Below are 21,903 nucleotides of genomic sequence, written 5' to 3' on the forward strand. Positions count from 1 at the left end.
CTGTTCCATAGTGTTCTCCATTTGAACCCCCTGCTCCACACTGTTCACTATTTTTCCCCAATATTCTGCATCTGTTCCACCCTGTTCCCCTCTATTCTCCAGCTGTCCCCATTCCACATTTATCCCACTGTTCCCCACTGTTCCACCACTATTCCCCACTGTTCCCGACTTTTTCCCTCTGTTCCCAGCTGTTCCCCATCTGTTACCAACATTTGTCCACTGTTACTCGCTTGTTTTCCACTGTTCGTCACCTGTTATCCACTGTGCCTCTCTGTTCCCCACTGCTCCTCATTCTTCCGCCAGATGGGGAACAGCTGGTGAACAGAGGGGCACAGTGGAGAACAGAGGGGAAAAGTGGGGAACTGTGGGGAATAGTCAGGAACAGGTGTGAACCACTGGGGAACAGAGGTATATATGGGGAACAGTGGAGAACATTGGGAAAAATGGGCAACAGTGTGGAACAGTTGATGGGGAACAGTGGGTTAAATGGGGAACAGAGGGCAAAAGTGGGGAACAGTGGGAATAATGCATAACAGTGGGGAAAATTTGGGAACCGTGGGGAACAGTATGGAACCGGGGGGACAGCTAGAGAACAGTGTGGAACCGTGGGGAACACTAGAACAATTGGGATCAGAGGGGAATAATGGGGAGCAGGGGGTATAATGTGGAAAGGAGAACTGTGGGGAACAATGTTCTGCACTGTTCCCCAACGTACCCCATGGTTCCCCATTGTTGACCATCAGAAGCTCATCTGTTTTCCAACTGTTCCCCACTTTTCCACACTGTTTCCCACACTACTCCACTGTTCACCATCCATTCCCCACCGTGAAATATAAAGTGTTCACAATCCTTTCTCTGGAGACAAAGTTTTGAAGAACAGGTTCATCTTTATTTCGAGTCTGCAGAGTCGGGTGTTCCTGGTCTGGAGACATACCGGAAGTTCAGAATCATCACTCTTTTCTACAGTCCCGCGTTCAACATCACCTCACCTTCATTTACCTTCTTCCATTCAGAATACCAATATATTACAACATTCTCCTTCTCCCTTCCATCAATCCATACATTGCCTGTTCATGTCCCTATTAGGCAATCGCAGTACGAGCTATAGACTATCTTAGGTCACTGTACCAACCTGAACCAGTTCCTTGCATCCTTGGGGCTTGAGATAAGAAGGGGCCCACTGGCTAGTACTGTCTACTCTCAAGCTCTTATCTACATACTTTGCATTCCATCATTTTTCACAGAATGGTGCGAGTTTAATCATATTCAACTGTTTTTCACAATTCCTCCTTTTTTCTCGTTATCATGTATTTCTGATTAAACTGCATTATTGTTCACCTTTTGTTTCCTCAAATTGTAACATGAGTTGAATTTGTCGTTGTTCATCTGCCATGGGATTTTTTAATACCACCTGCTTCGCTCCAGTAGCTGAGCAAATGGATCTTGTGATAAAACATCGTAGGATGGCTGATCCAATCAATAAGCCCACTAGAATCATTCAGCCAGATATAGCAGAGTGCATTAACCATGGCACCCAACCTCCGAAATTCCAATCTCCCCATGTCCAATCACCTCCTTTTTTATATTTATCTCTAGTCTCCTGGATCTTCTCTCTACACTTTTTAATATGGACCACCAAATCCGAGATATTAGCTGATTCATCCAGGATGTATGTGTAACATTCAGAACCAATTAAAGCCCTTTCTCTGTCAAAATAAAATCAAGGGCCATGCATTTTTGGAGGACTGTAAGTTGCATGGTGGCCATTTCTGTATTTATTGCCCAGACTTGGGATTGGACTTCCCCAAGCACCAGGTTCGTATCATTTACTAGTTCATCTAGGGTGGCTGCTCATTCTTGAATTTCAACCGCCCTTCATGCGGCTCCAAATGTTGGGAAAAACATCCACATGAGACGATCGCCTTCAGTCACCCTTTTGTTTTTTCCCATGGGATGAGCCTAATACAGATAGCTGGTTAAGATCAGGGACATGGGGAATTAAGTAGGCCAGGTAGGCATCCACTCCAACCTTTAAGTGTATGGGTCAATTTAAATCCTTTTGTCTGATTCCAACATTCCTTTTCCCCAGGTAACTATGAATAAATTTAACATACACACACCCAATATGTGCCATTTACAGGGTGCGGGATTCGCAGTCGTGTGACGGTCCAATTCTGCATGCAATTGGAAACTCCTAGTTGGTTCCTCAAAAGGAAGCAACACTCCAGACTGAGTAGTTGGTGACTTTGTTGGTTTTGGTCGTATCGACCACCCTTTTTATTTATCTTCAGTGGTTGGATCACTGTTGCTGGACAAGGTATATATATCAAATAATACATGTAGGGAGAGAGGGACTGCTACTAAGGGGACTCCTGACTTGCCATGGTGTGGCATTTTCACACATACCCAACAATCTGTTTGATTTTGGTTCTTAGCATAATTAGTACATAGAGAGATAAAAGAATTTTAAGGTTCAACACACAAAGTTATATGTATGTCGAATTGAAATAGTAAACGTAAAAGTTTCATTATTGTAGTTTTCTTTTCTGTTCCTTTTTACTCCTCTTTCCTTACTTCTTTGGCTGGTGGTGGATCCAATGGTCCCTTTATTCTTTTTTTTAAAGTTTTTATTTTTCACACTATGATCCATATTGACCAAAATACACACAAACATTTTCCTCTTGAATATATACAGTGTCATTTTTCCCCTTTTCCCCCCTCCCTTCCCTCCCTCCTTCCCACCCCCTCCCCACCCACTAAACATTCAACATATACAATACAATAAACCCATTAAAAAATGTCATCACACAATGAAATAAGCAAGAAAATTGTGTCATCTACTTTTACAGACTGGGTCAGTTTATTTCATCTTCTTCTCATTCTGTCATTTTAGGGGGTAGAGGTCCGCGGTAGGACCTCTCTGTTGTGTTCCATGTACGGTTCCCAAATTTGTTCAAAAACTGATGATATTTATTAAATTATATGTTATTTTTCCAATGGAATACATTTATTCATTTCCATGTCTTCTTTGGCTTGGCTTCGCGGACGAAGATTTATGGAGGGGGTAAAAAGTCCACGTCAGCTGCAGGCTCGTTTGTGGCTGACAAGTCCGATGCGGGACAGGCAGACACGATTGCAGCGGTTGCAAGGGAAAATTGGTTGGTTGGGGTTGGGTGTTGGGTTTTTCCTCCTTTGCCTTTTGTCAGTGAGGTGGGCTCTGCGGTCTTCTTCAAAGGAGGTTGCTGCCCGCCAAACTGTGAGGCGCCAAGATGCACGGTTTGAGGCGTTATCAGCCCACTGGCGGTGGTCAATGTGGCAGGCACCAAGAGATTTCTTTAGGCAGTCCTTGTACCTTTTCTTTGGTGCACCTCTGTCACGGTGGCCAATGGAGAGCTCGCCATATAACACGATCTTGGGAAGGCGATGGTCCTCCATTCTGGAGACATGACCCATCCAGCGCAGCTGGATCTTCAGCAGCGTCGACTCGATGCTGTCGACCTCTGCCATCTCGAGTACTTCGACGTTAGGGGTGTAAGCGCTCCAATGGATGTTGAGGATGGAGCGGAGACAACGCTGGTGGAAGCGTTCTAGGAGCCGTAGGTGGTGCCGGTAGAGGACCCATGATTCAGAGCCGAACAGGAGTGTGGGTATGACAACGGCTCTGTATACGCTTATCTTTGTGAGGTTTTTCAGTTGGTTGTTTTTCCAGACTCTTTTGTGTAGTCTTCCAAAGGCGCTATTTGCCTTGGCGAGTCTGTTGTCTATCTCATTGTCGATCCTTGCATCTGATGAAATGGTGCAGCCGAGATAGGTAAACTGGTTGACCGTTTTGAGTTTTGTGTGCCCGATGGAGATGTGGGGGGGCTGGTAGTCATGGTGGGGAGCTGGCTGATGGAGGACCTCAGTTTTCTTCAGGCTGACTTCCAGGCCAAACATTTTGGCAGTTTCCGCAAAGCAGGACGTCAAGCGCTGAAGAGCTGGCTCTGAATGGGCAATGTACCATTGCTGTATTCTTAGGCGATCTTCTGATTTCCAGGTTGACATTGTACATTTTTTTGCTTCAGCTAAGACTATCATAATAAATCTTTTTTGCACTTCATCCAAATTGAGGCCACATTCTTTACTTCTTATATTACTTAGAAGTAAGATCTCTGGATTTTTTGCTATGTTATTTTTTGTGATTTTATTTAATACCTGATTTAGATCTTCCCAAAACTTTTCCACTTTCTCACATGCCCAAATTGAAATGTACTGTTGTTCCCATTTCCTTCTGACAGTGAAAACATCTATCTGATACTGTTGGGTCCCATTTATTTAACTTTTAGCATGTGTCCATCACTTTTCCATTGTTTAGTCTGCTTTTTCTGTGGTCAATAGTACTAGATATAGTCCATTCCACTGGGGCTGAAGCTTTTCTTCTTTCCACGAATTGATCAGGACCCAGTCACCAGCATTCACAGAGTGGATAGGGAAATCTAGAGGAGGGCTCTGCACCAGCAGACCCTTAGCTTTATAATCTACAAGAGAATGAGAGACTAGCAGTAAATAGTTCCTTAAAAACACATCATTATTTTTGACTGTAGGTATTCCTTCTATCCCCCCCAAATATGGGAGTCCAAATAACATCTCGTAAGGGGATATTTAATGTTTTGTCATGGGGCTGGCTGAATTCTGAAAAGAGCTATTGTTAAGCACTTGGTCCAAGGTAATTTAGTCTATTCTTTTAGTTTTGTAATTTGCATTTTTAAAGTGGCATTCATTTGTTCCACTCTGGATGCCTTGGTGTATGCAGCTTCCATTTTATACCTAAGGTTTCACAGACCAGGCTGTGAATTTTAGAAGCGAAGTGCTTTCCGCGATCTGAATTGATGGATTCGGCTGTTCCATTTCGGAGTTCAATTTGTTCCAGAATTATATGCTTGTGCAGTGGCATTGACGGTGGGGAACGCTTCCACCCATCACGTGAAGTGGTCCACTACTACTAGTAGAAATTTCCATCGCTGGACCTTAGGGAGTTCGGTGAAATCCACGTATCCGCTGAAATGGCCAGATTGGTAAAGGTTGTCCTCCTCCAGGCATAGCTTTCATAACTTTCTTATTAACCTTTAAACAGAACACACAGCGGTTCACTGTCTGTCTTGCAAGGATATAGACTCCTCTGCAGGCATAAGTTCGTAAGAATGCATCACACAGTGCTTGCGCTCCCCAGTGGGAGCGTGAGTGCAGTTCCCCTAGTATCTGCGGGGTGATTTCTTTATTTAACAGTTGTCTTCCATCGGGGAGCCAGCATTTTCCGTCTTTTTTGCTCCCATCTTTTCCATTTGTTCTTCTTCAGGGAGGGAAAAGATAGGACCTTCTTCAGCCCTTCTCTGAGAGGTATCAGAGCCATCATGTGAATGCACTGTTCCTGATCGTGCTGCTTGTCGGGCCAGTTCATCAGCCATCCGATTTCCTCGTGCTTCTGGTGAGTTTCCCTTCTGATGTCCTGGTACATGTACTGTGGCAATTCTTTCTAGTTTGATTAATGCTTCCAAAGTATTTTCAATTAGTTGCTCATGAGTCAGTTCTTTTCCTCTTGCTGTTGTCATCCTTCATTCTTTCCAAATTTTCCCAAATGTGTGTACCACTCCAAATCTGTATATATGGTACCTTCCTGCCCTTCCAACAGTTCCCCACAAGTCCGCAGAGTTCCCCATCAGTTCCCTATCTGTTCTAAACTGTTTCCCACTGTTCCTCACCTATTCCACACCTATTCCCCACTGTTCAACCTGCTGTTTCCCTCTAGTTCCCCACTTTTCACCACTGTTCACCATGGTTCCCCACTGTTCCCCTCATTTCCCAATCTGTTCCCCACTTTTCTCCACTGTTCTCCCATTCTCCACAGTTTGCTATCTGTTCCCCACTATTCCCCTCTGTTGCTCACTGTTCCACAGAGATCTCCATTGTTCACCATCCCTTCCTTCCATTCCTCAATTTTCCCCACTGTTGCCCTCCATAGAGTACAGTTCCCCAACTTTTGTCCGTGTTCCCCACTGTTCCCCACCTGTCACACACTTTTTACCACTGTTCCCCACATTCTCCAATATTCGCCAAATGTTCCCCACTGCTCTCCCCTGTTACCCTCTGTTCCCCACTGACTCATTCTTCCCCTCTGTTCCCCACTGTTCCCCCACAGTTCTTCACTGTTCCCCACTGTACTCCAGCTGTACCCCATCTGTTCCCCACAGTTACCCATTTTTTCACTCTTCCCTACTGTTCCACATCTGGTCCCACAGTTTTTCACTGTTCCCCACTGTTCTCCCGCTGTTTCCAAACTGTCCCCCACTGTTGCCCATTTTTCCCAATTTTCCTCACTGTACCCCATTTTCCCACTGTACTCAACTGTTCCACATCTGTTCCCCACAGCTTTTCACTGTTCCCCACTGTTCCTCACCTGTTCCCCAATGTTTCCACCAATCCCAACTGCTTCCCAGCAGTTTCCCACCTCTTCCCCACGTTTCCCCACTGTTCCCCATCAGTGTCCACTGTTCTCCAGCTATTCCCCACTGTTCCCCATTTTTCCTACTAATCCCCACTGTTCCACATCTGTTCCCCACAGTTCACCACTGTTCCCCACTGTTCTTCACCTGTTCCCTGACTTTTCCCCACTGTTCCTCACCAATCTCAAGTGTTTCCCAGCAGTTTCCCACCTGTTGCCCATGGATGTCCACTGTTCCCCATCAGTTCCACCGCTCCCTTTTGTTCCCCTCTGTTCAGCAATATTCCCCCCTGCTCCCCAATATTAACATCCATTCCCCATTGTCCTGTTGTGCTGCCCACGGTTCCACACTTTTCCCCATCTGTTCCGCTCTGTTGCCCATTTTTCCCACTATTCTCCACTGTTTCCCACTGTTCACGACTGTTCCTCATTCTTCCCCTATATTCCGCATCAGTCCCCCATCTGTTCCCCACTGTTCCCCATATTTCCCAATGTTCTGCACTGTTCCCCAATGTACCCTATCAGTTCCACACAGTTTTTCCCTGTTCCCACTGATCTCCAGCTCTTCCACATCTGTTCCCCACAGTTCTTCACTGTACCACACTGTTCTTCATCTGTTCACCAACTTTTCCCCACTGTTCCCCACCAATCCCAACAGTTTTCTAGCAGTTTCCCACCAGTTTTCCATGGTTCCACACTGTTCCCCATCTGTTCCACAACTGTTTTAAACCTGTTACTCACTTTTCCTATCTTTGCCATTGTTCCACATCTGTTCGACAATGTTCCCAACTGTTCCCCAATGTTTGCCTATATTCGACATCTGTCCCCCATCTGTTCCCAATTGTTCCCCATTTTCCCCAATGTTCTGCACCGTTTCCCAATATTCCCCATATTCCCCAATGTTCCACACTGTTCCCCAACAGTCCCCCCACTGTTACCCTCTGTACCCCATTGTTCCCCATTGTTGCCCATCTGATGCTCATCTGTTTCCCATCTGTTCCCCACAGTTCTTCACTGTTCCCCAATGGTTCTCCACTGTTACCCACCAATCCCTACTGTTTCTCAGCTGTTTCCCACCTGTTCCTCATGGGTCCTCACTCTTCTCCATCTCTTTTCCATCTGTACCCCACTGTTCCCCCCATTCTCCACTGTTCACCATCTGTTTCACACTGTTCCCCTGCTTCCCACTGTTCCCCTCAGTTTTCCAGCTGTTCCCGAACTGTTCAGCACTGCTCCCCTTTGTTCCCCACTGTTCCCCATTTTTCCCACTGTACCCTACTGTTCCACATCCATTCCCCACAGTTCTTCACTGTACCCCACTCTTATTCACCTGTTCTCCAACTGTGCGCACTATTCCCCACCAATCCCAACTGTTTCCCAGGTTTCCCACCTGTTCCCCATGGTTCCTCACTGTTCTCCAGCTGTTCCCCATTGCTCCTCACTGTTCCCACATTTGTCCTCAGTTACCCACTGTTTGCCCCCACCGCTCTCCACTGTTCGCCTTCTGTTCCACACTGCTCACCACTGTTCTCTAGCTGTTCCCCCCTTTTCCACATTGTATCCCACTGTTCTTCACCTGTTCCCCACCAATCCCAAATGTTCCCCAGCAGTTTCCCAACTGTTCCCCACGGTTTCCCACTGTTCCCCTTCAGTCCCCATCTGACCCCACTGTTTCCCATCAGTTGCACCATTCCCTTTTGTTACCCTCTACCCTCTATTCTCATTGATTCTGCAGTGTTCCCCATCTGTTCCCCTTTCCTCATTGTTCTCCCCTGCTCCCCAATATTCCCCTCCATTTCCTATTGTCCTGCAATGTTCCCCACTCTTCCCTATATGTTCCCCACGGTTCCCTACTGTTTCCCATCGGTTCCGCACTGTTTCCCATTTTTCCCACTGTTCCCCATTATTTCCACTGTTCTCCACTGTTTCACACCTGTTCCCTACTGTTCCCACTTTTCCCCACTGTATCCCATTTCTCCCATTTTGTTCCACATCTGTTCACCAAGGTTTCCAACTGTTCTCCAGTGTTCCCCTATGTTCCACGTCAGTGCCCCATCTGTTCCCCACATTCCCCAATGTTCCCCATCAGTTCTAAACTGTTTCCCACTGTTCTCCAGCTGTCCCCCCTGTTCCACACGGTTCCCCACTGTTCTCAACTGTCCACAGTTCCTCACTGTTCCCCACTGTTCCCCACTGTACCACACTGTTCCCCATTTCCCCTACTGTTCTGCATTCTTCCACACTGTTGCCCTTCAGTTCTTCACCTGTTCCCCAACTTTTCCCCACCGTTCCCCAGTAATTCCCACTGTTTCCCACAATTCCTCATTTTCACAACTGTTCCTCACTGTTCCACACTGTTACTTACTGTTCCACACTGTTACTTACTGTTTGACGTATGTTCGCCACAGTTTTTCACTGTTCTCCAGCTGTCGCCGAACTGTTCCCCACTGATTCCCATTGTTCCCCATTTTTCCCAGTGTTCCCCATCTGTTCCCCACAATTCTTCACTGTACCTCACTTTTCTTCACCTGTTCCCTAACTGTTCTGCACTGTTCCCCACCGATCCCAACTGTTTTCAAGCAGTTTCCCACCTGCTCCCTTTTGTTCCCCTCTGTTGTCATCTGTTTTGCAGTGTTCCCCACTTTCCCCATCTGTTACTATTTCCTCATTGTTCCCCCTGCTCCCCAATATTGTCTTCTGTTCCCAATTGTTCTGCAATGTTCCCAATGGTTCCACACTTTTCCCCAACTATTCCTCACTTTTGCCCTTTTTTTCCCAATTTTCCCCAGTTCTCCATTTTTACCTCACTGTTTCCCATTTTTCCCACTGTTCCACATCTGTTCACCACCATTCCTGACTGTTCCCCAATGTTATCCTATATTCCACATCAGTCCCCCATCTGTTTCCCACTGTTCCCCATATTCCCCAATGTTTCACACTGTTCCCCACCCTTTTCTAGATGTTCCCCATTGTTCCTCTCTTATCCACATCAGTCCTCCATCTTTTCCACACTCTTCCATGTATTTCCCAATGTTCAGCACTGTCACATTTGTGGCCCGAAATGTGTAGTTAATAAAACATCAAACACAAGTTTTATCAGGTAAACTTCTCCGAGTCTTTATTCTCCAGTTTCCTTTGTTCTCCTGCTTGTGCTCTTATCTCTCTCTCATACCACGTGACTTCCGGTACATCTCATACATATTCATTATCATGACATCCCTCCTTTAATCAGAAATAAACTTTACCTTCACTTACCAATATCCCTCGGAAACATACAAACATCGTAACTAATGGTAATACTATAACTCAACTACATAAAATTTACTTCCTACAGCACTCATACATGCACTTTATGATATAAGATTAAAATACTGTCCCAAAGTTCTTATTAAAACTATGGCACAAAGTCTTCGTATGGTTTGGGCACTTTCCAGTTTCGTTTCGGCCTGCTTGTGATATTGTCGTCGCTTCTCGGTTGTTCACTCTCACCGTCGAAAATACTGCTCGCCACGGCTTCGGGTGTTTCTGGCGCTCTAGTCACTTCATCAGGAGTGCTGGTAACTGCCTCTGGAACATCATCAGGTCTCTCAGTTTCAGCATCTCGTATTGGCCTTTCAATCTCTTCGCTCGATGTATCTCTGGACTGGTACCTTTTTACACCTGATACATTTCTCTTATACAGGACTCCAGTTGGAGACTTGACTGTCACCATACTGCCACTTCTGGATACGACAGTATAGGGTTGATGGTAATAAGGTGTGTCTAGCTTACCACCAGTTTCATGCCCCACTAGAACATTATCTCCTGGCATGATGTCTGAGTACCTAGCTCCACGTTTCGAATCTGTGTACAGCTTTGCTGCACCGTTCTTTTCAGCATCGTGGTCCCTCATCTCCTGGTTGTCTCGATTTCCTTTATTTCTGGCATTTTTGTGTGGATTTTTCTCCCAAAAAATGCTTCTGCAGGACTTTTTCCAGTGGTTGCATGAGGCGTTGCTCGATAGACAGCCACATAAGATAGCAATGCTTCTCGCCAATTTTGTCCTTCTGCGTGTGCAATCCTCAATCGTTTTTCAATGGACTGATTTTGTCTCTCTACTTCCCCGTTGGCTTGCGGCCATTTCGGAGTTACTTTATGATGGTGGATACCTGTGGTCCTCATGTATTCCGCAAATGTCTCTGAAATGAATTGTGGACCGTTGTCAGAGTATAATGTAACAGGTAATCCATATCTTGCGAATATCTCCGCTAACGCTTGTATTGTTTTTTCAGTGGTTGTGGACTTCAACACCACGTACTCATAGTATCTGCTGTAGTAATCTATCATTACCATAATTGATTCACCCGTCGGAAAAGGTCCAAGAAAATCAACAGCTACGTCGATCCATGGTCCTGTCGGGAGTTGCGTACTCCAGATCGGTTCTGGCGGATTACTCCTGCTTATGATTTGACATCCGTGAAAAGTTTTAACAAATTTCTCTGCGTCCTTATCACAACCTGGCCACCATACCTTGGTCCTGAGGTTTTGCTTGGTACCAACAATACCTAGGTGTCCTTCATGCGCTAAGGATACGATCTTCGGTCTCAATCTTTGCAGTATCACCAATCTGCAACCTCTTAATACACACTGTCCGATGCAACAAAGTTCGTCTCTAATGGGAATGTAAGCCTTGTGAGTACACTTGTCCCATTGTCCACTCTGTATGCATTCTCTTACTTCCATGAGTTCTGGATCACGTTCGGATTCTCTCGACTTCCTTCGTAGTCACAGCTTTCGGTGTCGACTGAATAGCTACGAAGCGTACAAAGCTCTCTGTTTCTGTTCCCAATTCTGACTTGGATTGTGGACCACCATCTTTCACCAATCTGGACAGCGGATCTGCAATGTTTGTTTTCCCTGCAATGTGGATCACTTTATATTTGTAGGGTTGTAGTCTGAGTACCCATCTCTCTATTCTGGCACATGGTTTGGATCTAGGTGCATAGATCACCTCTAATGGCTTATGATCTGTGATGAGTTCAAATTCAATGCCGTATAAATATGCATGGAACCTCTCACAGGCCCATACAAGTCTGAGTGCTTCTTTCTCTGTCTGAGAGTATCTTCCTTCCACATCTGATAACGATTTGCTGGCATAGGCAATGATTCTTGGTCCTCCATCATGCATAAACCAACACGGCTCCTAAACCAACTGGGCTGGCATCCGCTATGACTTTGGTTGATGCCGCCGGATCGTAATATCCAAGAGTTTTTGCATCTGTCAGGCTTTGCTTCAGCACTGTGAATGCTTTCTTCTGCTCAGATCCAAAATGAAATGGTACACCTTTCCTGGTTAGTTTCCTTAGTGGTTCTGCCACTGTAGCGAAATTAGGAATGAAGTTTGCAAAAAAATTGACCAATCCCAAGAAACTCCTCACCTCTGTTGCGTTCTGAGGTGCACGTGCCTCTACAATAGCTTTCACCTTGGCCTCTGCAGGGTTTAGTCCTTCCCGTGTAAGTTTGTGTCCCATGAAGTCCATCTCTGACACACCGAACTGCACTTGTTTCCATTCACGGTAAAGCCTGCCTCCTGTAGTCTAGATAGTACATGCCTCAACCGTTTGTCATGCTCTTCCATCGTTGGTGCATGGACTATGATGTCGTCAGAAATGTTGGCAACTCCAGGAATGCCTTGAATCACTCGATGGATTTCATACTGGTAGATCTCCGAAGCTGCATTAATTCCAAATGATAGCCTCTTGTAACGATACAATCCACAGAGTGGTAGACATGTGGAATGAGCTTCCGGGAGAAATAGTGGCGGCGGAGTCAATTGTATTATTTAAGAAAAGGTTGGACAGGTATATGGATGAGAAGATGATGGAGGGTTATGGGCATTGTGCAGGGAGGTGGGACTAGAGTGGGGTGTTTGGTTCGGTGCGGACTAGTAGGGCCTAATGGCCTGTTTCCGTGCTGTAAATTGTTATGTTATGTTACAGTGAGTCACAAATGTTGTTACATCTCGGGAACCTGGATCCAGCTCTAATTGATGATAGCCCCATTTCAGATCAATTTTTGAGAATACCTTGCTGGTAGTTAGTTCTTGAAGTATTTCCTCCACTGTTGGTATAGGGTGTCGTTCTCTAATTATATCTTCATTGGCCATTCTCATGTCAACACATAGTCTTATGTCACCCTTTGGTTTGGGCACAATCACTACTGGGCTGACCCATTGTGTCGAATGTTCCACCGGTTCTATAATGTCTTGTTCGATCAATTCTTTAATTTTGGCTTCGACTTTCCCACAAAGTCCAAACGGAGTTCGGTGCATTGGTTGTGCCTTGGTTTTGACCGTTTCATCTACCGCTAGCTTCAATTGTCGACCTTTCAGCTTTCCTACTCCTTGGAAGACTGCGGGGAATTCTTGCTTCATATCCTCGTATGACTGAATTGAATTGACACAAGCTCCAATATGAAGTATTGCCAGGTCTTGCGTTGTGCTTCTACTCAGCAATGGTTCTCCCCTCTCTTCTATGACCATAAACTCTGCTTCGGTATACTTATCTCCAGCTTCAACAGTTGCAGTAAAACATCCAATGGTCTGCAATGGCTTGGTTGTTGTGTATGGATACAGTTTCTTGGAACACTTCTTTGAGGTACAGATGATCTTTTTCCTTTTCAACTTCTCCCATAAATGTCGATCAATCACATTACTGTCACTGCCTGAATCTACAATGACCTGCACTGTCACTCCATCAATGATCACTGGGACCTTCTCATGATGTACTTCATTCAACGTAAATTGGTAACAACTCTGTTCCTCATGGGTATCATCATCGTCACCGTCTATCTGGCGAATGGTATCTTTCTTTCCAGGATACTTTCCTTTCCCCCAGGCTTTGCCTTTGGAAGTTGTACTCTTCCTCTTCTGGTCTGCATTGGACTTGCTTTTGCACTTGTTTGCAAAGTGGTCTTTACCTCCACACTTTCTGCAAACTTTGCCTTTGGCCGGGCAATATGGGTCTTTTCCAAAGTGACCTCGGTTTCCACATCTATAACACTCTACGTCCTGTGTCGACGTATATCTTGGCTGGTTATGGCTATGTGAGAGCCTCTTAACTTGCTGGCTTGAGTTGTCTTTCAGGGTCATGGTATGAAATTGCCCTTCAACAGCCTCTAATGCAGCAGCAATGGTTAAAGCATCGGTGAGTTCCAACTCACTCCCCCTTTCCAGTAGACGTCTTCTGAGTTTATCTGATCTGCAGTGCTGTACGACTTGATCCAATAATTGGTTGTCCAAATCAGCTGGCTTGTAATTGCATCCAACAGCTAGCTGGCATAGTCTCGTCACGTACTGAGCAATTGTCTGGCCATCTTCTTGTATCGTTCTTCGAAACAAATGGCGTTGAAATGTAGCATTCGGTGTTACTACATAGTGTGCATTTAATGCATCTACCGCTTTCCGGTATTCATCCTTTCTTCCAGTATTCAAAAGTGTCTTAAATGTTTCCCGAACTGCGGGTCCTGCAGTGAAAAGAAGTAACGCCCTTCTCTGCGCTTTTTGTTCAACTGTACCAGTATCTAGAAATAGGCCACGACTCTCAGCGTAGGATTCAAATTCTTCCAGCCATGCCTTCCACTTCACACTTACAGTGCTTGCATCACCCGTTGGGTCAAAATGAGCAATTCCACTATGTGTTAGAAAGTCACCGTCTGCTCCAGCCATGAGGAAATATTCCAGCCCCAAAAGTACTGAGTTAAAGAGAAAATACTTATCACCTTGAAGTTGTCTGTAATCCTCTGTAATCTTCTTTAGTCTTTAATTTTCTTCAAGCTTCTTTCATCCTTGTCGCCAATGTCACATTTGTGGCCCGAAATGTGAAGTTAATAAAACATCAAGCACAAGTTTTATCAGGTAAACTTCTCCGAGTCTTTATTCTCCAGTTTCCTTTGTTCTCCTGCTTGTGCTCTTATCTCTCTCTCATACCACGTGACTTCCGGTACATCTCATACATATTCATTATCATGACAAGCACTGTTCCCCATCAGATCCCCCTGGTCCCTTTTGTTCCCCTCTGTTCTCATCTGTTCTGCAGTGTTCCCCACTGCTCCCCATCTGTGCCCCTTTCCTCATTGTTCCCCCTGCTCCCCAATATTCCCCTCTGTTCCCCATTCTTCTGTTGTGTTCCCTACGGTTCTACACTGTTCTCCATCTGTTCCCCACTGTTCCCCATTTTTCCCACTTTCTCCATTTATTCACACCTGTTCCTCACTGTCCCCAACTGTTCCCACTTTTCCCCACTGTTTCCAATTTTTCACACTGTTCCACATCTGTTCACCACCGTACCCGACTGTTCCCCAATGTCCCCCTATATTCCTCATCAGTCCCCCATCTGTTCCCCACTGTTTCCATTTCCCCAGTATTCTGCAATGTTTCCCAATGTCCCCCATATTCCCTAATGTTCTGCTCTGTTCCCCACAGTTCTCTAGCTGTTCCCCACTGACCCCACCTGTTCCCCACTGCTCCCCACTATTCCCCTCTGTTGCCCACTGTTCTCCACTTCTGCAGACATCTCCACTGTTCCCCATCAGTTCATTCCATTCTTCAATTTTCCCTGCTGTTGCCCTCTATGCACCACTGTTCCCTAACTTTTTCCAAAGTGTTCCCCACTGTTCCCTTTAGTTCCCCACTTTTCCCCACTGTTTCCCATTTTTGTCACTGTTCCACATCTGTTCACCACCATTGCTGACTGTTCTCCACTATTCCCCTATATTCCACATCAGTTCCCCACTGTTCCCCCTATTCCCCAATGTTCTGCACTTTTCCCCTCATTACCCATCAGTTACCCACTTTTTTCCACTGTTCTCCATGTAGCCCCACTGTTCCCCTCATATCCCAATCTGTTCCCCACTGTTCCCTCATTCTCCACAGTTCCCTATCTGCTCCCCACTATTCCCCGCTGTTGCCCACTTTTCTCCACTGTTGCGCAGGGACCTGCACTGTTCCCCATCCCTTCCTTCCATTTCTCAATTTTCCCCACCGTTGCCCTCTCTGTTCCCCAACTTTTCCCAAGTGTTCCCCACTGTTCCCCACCTGTCACACACTTTTTACCACTGTTCCCCATGTTCTCCAATGTTTGCCATATGTTCCCCACTGCTCTCCCCTGTTACCCTCTCTTCCCCACTGTTACTCATTCTTCCCCTCTCTTCCCCACCATTCTTCACTGTTCCACACTGTTCCCAAGCTGTACACAAACTGTTCCCCTCTGTTCCCCACTCTTCCCCATTTTCCTCAATGTTCTGCACTGTTTCCCAATCTTTTCTAACTGTTCCCCGCCTGTTCCCCACTTTTGTCCACAGTTACCCAATGTTGCCCCATTCCCCACCGTTCCCAATCTGCTTGCCACTGTTCTCCACAGTTCGACACTGATGCACACTGTTCCCAAGCTGTACCTGAACTATGCCCCTCTGTTCCCCACTGTTCCCCATTTTTTCCACTGTTCGCCATCTGATTACCGCTGTTCCCAACTATTCCCCACTGTTCTGCTCTGTTGCCTATTGTTCCCCATTGTTCTTCATTATTCTCCAGCTTTTCATGGACTGCTCCCCATCTGTTTCCCCACTGTTCCCCTTTGTTGCCCATTTTCCCTACTGTTCCACATCTGTTCCCCACAATTCTTCACTGTACCACACTGTCCTTCACCTGTTCCCGAATTGTTTTCTACTGTTCGCCACTACTCTCCACTGTTCCCCTCTCTTCTCCTCTGTTCCCAATGTTCTCCACAGTTCTGCAGTGTTCCCCACTGTACTCCATCTGTTCACCTTGTTCCTCAACTGTTCCCCACTGCTCCTCACTGTTCCCACCTGTCACCCACATTTGTCCTCTGTTACCCACTGTTCCCCCACTCTCCACTGTTCGCCATCTGTTCCACATTGCTCCCCAGTGTTCCCCATTGTTCCTCTCAGTCCACACTGTCCCCCAACTGTTCCCCACTGCTCATTACTGTTCCCACCTGTTACCCACATTTGTCCTCTGTTGCCCACTGTTCCTCCTGCTCTCCACTGTTTGCTATCTGTTCCACAGGGCTCGCCACTGTTACCCATTGTTCCTCTCAGTTCCATACTGTCCCCCACTGTTCCCAACTGTTCCCCACTTTTTTCCAACTTTCCCATTTTTGCCACTGTTCCACATATTCCCCTATATTCCACATCAGTCCCCCATTTGTTCCGCACTCTTCCCTATATTCCCCAATGTTCTCCACTGTTCCCCTCATTACCCAACAGTTACCCACTTTTCTCCACTCTTCCCCCATTCTCCACAGTTCACTATCTGTTCCTCACTGCTCCCCTCTATTCCCCTCTGTTCCCCTTTGTTTCCTACTTTTCCCACTGTTCCCTACTGTTCCACATCTGTTCCCCACAATTCTTCACTGTACCACACTTTTCCTCACCTCTTCCCCACTGTTCCCCACCAATCCTAACTGTTTCCCACCAGGTCCCCACTTTTCACCACTGTTCCTCATGGGTCCACACTGTTCCCCATCAGTACCCCATCTGCTTCCCTCTGTTCCCCACAGTTCTTCACTGTTCTCAACTATCCCATGATCTCCACATTTCCGCTGTGATCCCCATTATTTCCCCCTGTTCCTCATTGTTCCCGACAGTTCCCCACTTTTCCCCACTGTTTCCCATTTTTCCCACCTTTCCACATCTATTCACCACCGTTCCCGACTGTCCCCCAATGTTCCCCTATATTCTGCATCAGTCCTCCATCTGTTCCCCACTCTTCTCCATTTTACCCAATGTACTGCACTGTTTCCAAATGTTTTTCATATTCCCCAATGTTCCACACTGTTCCCCAATAGTTTCCCACTGTTCCCCAGCTGTTCCCGAACTGTTCCCCATCTGTTCCCCACTGTTCCCCTTTGTTCCCTACTGTTCCACATCTGATCCCCATTGTTCCCCACAATTCTTCACTGTTCCCCACTGTGCTCCACTCTTCCCCAGTGTTCAGCATTGTTCCCCACTGTTCCCCATGGGACCACACTATTCACCCTCAGTTTCCCATCAGTTCCCAATCTGCTTCCCACAGTTCTTCACTGTTCTCCAGCTGCTCCCCTCCTGTTCCACACTGTTCACCGCTGTTCTCAACTGTCCCCAGTCTTCTCCACTTCTCTTGCACAGTTCCTCACTGTTCCCCACTGTTCCTCACTGTTCCCCATCTGTTCTCCACAGTTCTTCAGTGTTCCCCACTGTTCTCCAGCTGCCCCCCTATTCCATGCTGTTCCCCACTGTTCTCAACTTTCCCCAGTGTTCTCCACTTCTCCTGCACAGTTCCTCATTGTTCTCCTCTATTCCTCACTGTTCCCCACTGTCCCCCATTTGTTCCCCACGGATGTTCACTGTACCCAACTCTTCTCCATCTGTTCACCAACTGTTCCCCACCAATCCCAACTGTTTCCCACCAGTTCACCACTTTTCACCACTGTTCCCCATCAGTTCCCAATCTGTTGCCCACAGTTCCCCATCTGTTCCCCATGGTTCTTGACTGTACCCTAATGTTCTCAACCGTCTACAGTGTTCTCCACTGTTTCACAATGTTCCCCACTGTTCCCTTGTTCCTCTGTTCCTCACTGTTCCTGACTGTTCCCCACTGTTTCCCATTTTTCCCATTGTTCCCTAATGTTCCACATCTGTTCACCACCTTACCCGACTGTTCCCGAATGATACCCCTATATTCCACATCAGTCCATCTGTTCCCCACTGATTCCCAGCTGTTCCCAAACTGTTCCCCAACAGTTCCTCACCTGATCCCCAACTGTTACCCACATTTGTCCACTGTTACCTACTGTTCACTCCTGTTCTCCTCTATTCACCATCTGTTCTACTCTGCTCTCCACTGTTCCTCATTATACCCCTCTGTTCCCCATTGTTCCTCACTGCTCCCCTCATGTTCCCTACAGTTTTTCACTGTTCCCCACTGTGCTCCACTCTTCCCCAGTGTTCAGCATTGTTCCTCACTATTCCCCATGGGACCACACTGTTCGCCATCAGTTCCAATCTGTTTCCCACTGTTCCCCACAGTTCTTCTGTGTTCCCCACTATTCTCCAATGGTTCCCCCTGTTCCATACTGTTCCCCACTGTTCTCAACTTTCCCCAGTTTTCTCCACTTCTCCTGCACAGTTGCTCACAGTTCCCCACTACTCCCCACTGTTCCCCAGTCATCCCCATTGTTCCCCACAGTTCCTCATTCTAACAACCGTTCCCCACTGTTCCCCACAATTTTCCCCATGGATCCCCACTGTTACCCTTCAGTTCTTCATCAATTCACCAGTGCTCCCCACTGTTCCCCAGTGATCCCCACTTTTCTCACAGTTCCCCAATGTTACCCAATGTTTGCCACTGTTCATCACTGATCCTTACACTGGTCTCCACTGTTCTGCACTGTTACAAACTGTTCTCAACTGTCCCCCAGTATTTTCCACTTTTATCCACAGTTCCTCACTGTTCCCCAGTGTTCCTCACTGTTTCCCACTGTTCCGCATCTGTTCCCCATTTTGCCCATTGTTCTGCATTCTTCCCCATGGTTCCCCACTGTTGCCCTTCAGTTCCCTATCTATTCGCCTCTGTTCCCCAGTGTTCCGCACTTTTTCCAACCTATTCCCCAACTGCTCCCCACTGTTCCACACTGTTCTGCAGCAGTTCCACACCATTTCCGCACTGTTCACTACTATATTCCACTGTTCCCCAACTGTTTCCCACTATTTGCCATCTGTTACCCTCACTTGCCTACTTCTGCCCACTTTTCCACACTGTTTGCCACTGTTGTCCACAATTCTTCACTGTTCCCCACTATTCTCCACAATCTTCACTGTTCCCCACTGTTTGCCACTGTTCCCCAAATGTTCCCCACCTGTTAACACCTGCTCCCTACAGATCCCCACTATTGCAATGGTTCCACAGTATTTTCCCAACTTTAGCCCACTGTTCTCAATAATACACTGTTCCCCACTTTTCCCAATGGCTCCCACCATTCCATATCAGTTCCCTAACTGTTCCCCATCTAGTCCCAACTCTTCCCCATCTATTCCCAACACTTCCACATTCTTTCCACTGTTCCGCACAGTTCCTCACTGTTCCCCACAGTTCCTCACTTTTACCCACTGTTCCCCACTGTTCACCCCATTTTCCACTGTTCCCCATCTGCTCCCCACTGCTCCCCACTATTTTGCTCTTTTCCCCATTGCTCTGCAGAGTTCTCCACGGTTCCCCAGTGTTCCTCATCTGTTCCTCATCTGTTTGACACATGTTCCTCACAAGACCTCACTGTTCCCCAACAGTTCCCCACCATTTCTCACCTGTTCCCCACTTGTTCCTCACCTGTTCCCCACCGTTTCCCCATCTGTTCCCCACAGTTCATCAGTGTTCCCTACTGTTCTCCAGCTGCCCCCTATTACACACTGTTCCCGTGTTATTCACTGATCCCCACTGTTCCTCACTGTTTCCCACTGATCCTCACTATTCACCACCAGTACCCCACTGTTCCACACCTGTTCTACACTGTTCCCGATTTTTTCCCTTTGTTCCCCAACTGTTCCCAATTGTTCTTCACTGTTTCCCACCTGTTCCCCACATTTACCTACTGTTACACCCCTGTTCTCCACTATTCACCACCTGTTCTACACTGCTGCCCAATGTGCCCTTCTATTCCCCACTGTTCCTCATTCTTCCCCAGAGTTCTTCACTGTGCCCCACTGTTCCATACTGTTCAGCATTGTTCTCCACTGTTCCCCATGGGTCCACTTTGTTCCCCATCAGTTCCCAATCTGCTTCCCACTGTTGCCCATCAGTTCCCCATTTATTCCCCCTGCTCCCTACTGTTCCCCATTGTTCTGCAGTGTTCCCCACTGTTCCTCTTTCCTTGTTGTTCCCCCCTGTTCCCCAATATTCCCATCCATTCCCCATTGTTCTGCAGTGTTCCCCACATTTGCACACTGTTCCGCATTTTCCCACTGTTCCCCACTTTTCCCTAATGCTTCACATTTTTCCCACTGGTCCCCACTCTTCCACAACTGCTCACCATCATTCCTGACTGTTCCCCAATGTTTTTCCATATTCCGCATCAGTCACTCATTTTTCCCCCGTTCCCCATTACCCCCAATGTTTTGCAGTGTTTACCATTGTTCCCCATATTTCCCAATGTTCCCCACTCTTCCCCATTTTACCCACTGTTCATCTTTTCTCACTGTTTCCCCCTGCTCCCCACTGTTCAGCAGTGGTCTCCACTGTTCCCCATCTGTTCCTCACTGTTCCCCACCTGTTTGACACATGTTCCCCAGCAATTCCAAACCATTTTTCCACTGTTCCCCACAGATCACCACAGTTCCACATCAGTTCCCTATTTGTTCTAAACTGTTTCCCACTGTCCCTCACCTTTTCCCCATATGTTCCCGCATGTTCCACACCTGTTCTCCAGCTGTTTCCCACCAGTTCCCCACTGTTCACCTCATTTCCCAATCTGTTCCCCACTTTTCACCACTGTTCCCCAATTCTCCACTGATCATCATTTGTCCCCACTGATCCCCAGAATTATCCACTGCTCCCCACTGTCCTCAACTGTTCCACATTGTTCACCACTGTTCTGATTTTTACCATCTGTTCCCCACTGTTCCCCACAGTGGGCCCCTGGTCCCCACTATTTCTCTCTTTTCCCCACTGTTCTGCAGTTCTCCACAGTTCCCCATCTGTTCCCCACTGTTCGCCCCTGCTCCCCACTATTCCCCTCTGTTCTCCACTGCTCTGCAGTGTTCTTCACGGTTCCCCAGTGTTCCCCATCTGTTCCTCACTGTTCCCCATCCATTTGTCACATGTTACCCACAAGTCCGCACTGTTCCCTAGCAGTTTCCCACCTGTTCCTCCAATTTTCCCCACTGTTCCCCACCTGTTACACACCTGCTCACTACAGTTCCCGACTATTGCACGTGGTTCCACAGTATTACCTCATCTTTACCCCAATGTTCTCAACAATGCACTCTTCCCACTTTTCCCAATGTTTCCCACCAGTTCCCGAACTGTTCCCCATTGTTCCCAACTCTTCCCCATTCTTTCCACTGTTACCCACATTTCCTCACTTTTCCCCACTGTTCCACTATTCTCCACTGTTCCCAAACTCTTCCCCAGTGTTTCCCCCTGATCCCCATTATTCTCTGTTCACTACGATTCTGCAGTGTTCTCCACTGTTCCCCTCTGCTCCCGTTTCCTCATTGTTTGCCCCTGCTCCCAACTGATCTCCTCTGTTCCCCACTCATCTGCAGTGTTCTCCACGGTTCCCCAGTTTTCCCCATCTGTTCCTCACTGTTCCCCACCTGTTCGACACGTGTTCCACACGTCCCCACTGTTCCCCAGCAGCCCCCCACCATTTCTCCACTTTTCCTACTGTTCCCCA

The 21,903-nt window shown here is 47.0% G+C and overlaps 1 long non-coding RNA gene across 1 annotated transcript in view; it reads left to right on the top strand.

Annotated features, from left to right (window-relative positions):
• LOC138750288 (uncharacterized) overlaps nucleotides 1–21,903 on the top strand; it is a 198,888-nt gene that overhangs the window by 21,857 nt on the left and 155,128 nt on the right. The window contains exon 3 of the long non-coding RNA XR_011349231.1: nucleotides 5,336–5,464. This is a non-coding gene — a long non-coding RNA (uncharacterized lncRNA). The remainder of the gene's footprint in view (nucleotides 1–5,335; nucleotides 5,465–21,903) is intronic.

This window comes from Narcine bancroftii, unplaced genomic scaffold (genome assembly GCF_036971445.1).
Source record: "Narcine bancroftii isolate sNarBan1 unplaced genomic scaffold, sNarBan1.hap1 Scaffold_113, whole genome shotgun sequence".
Taxonomy (NCBI): Eukaryota; Metazoa; Chordata; class Chondrichthyes; order Torpediniformes; family Narcinidae; genus Narcine; species Narcine bancroftii.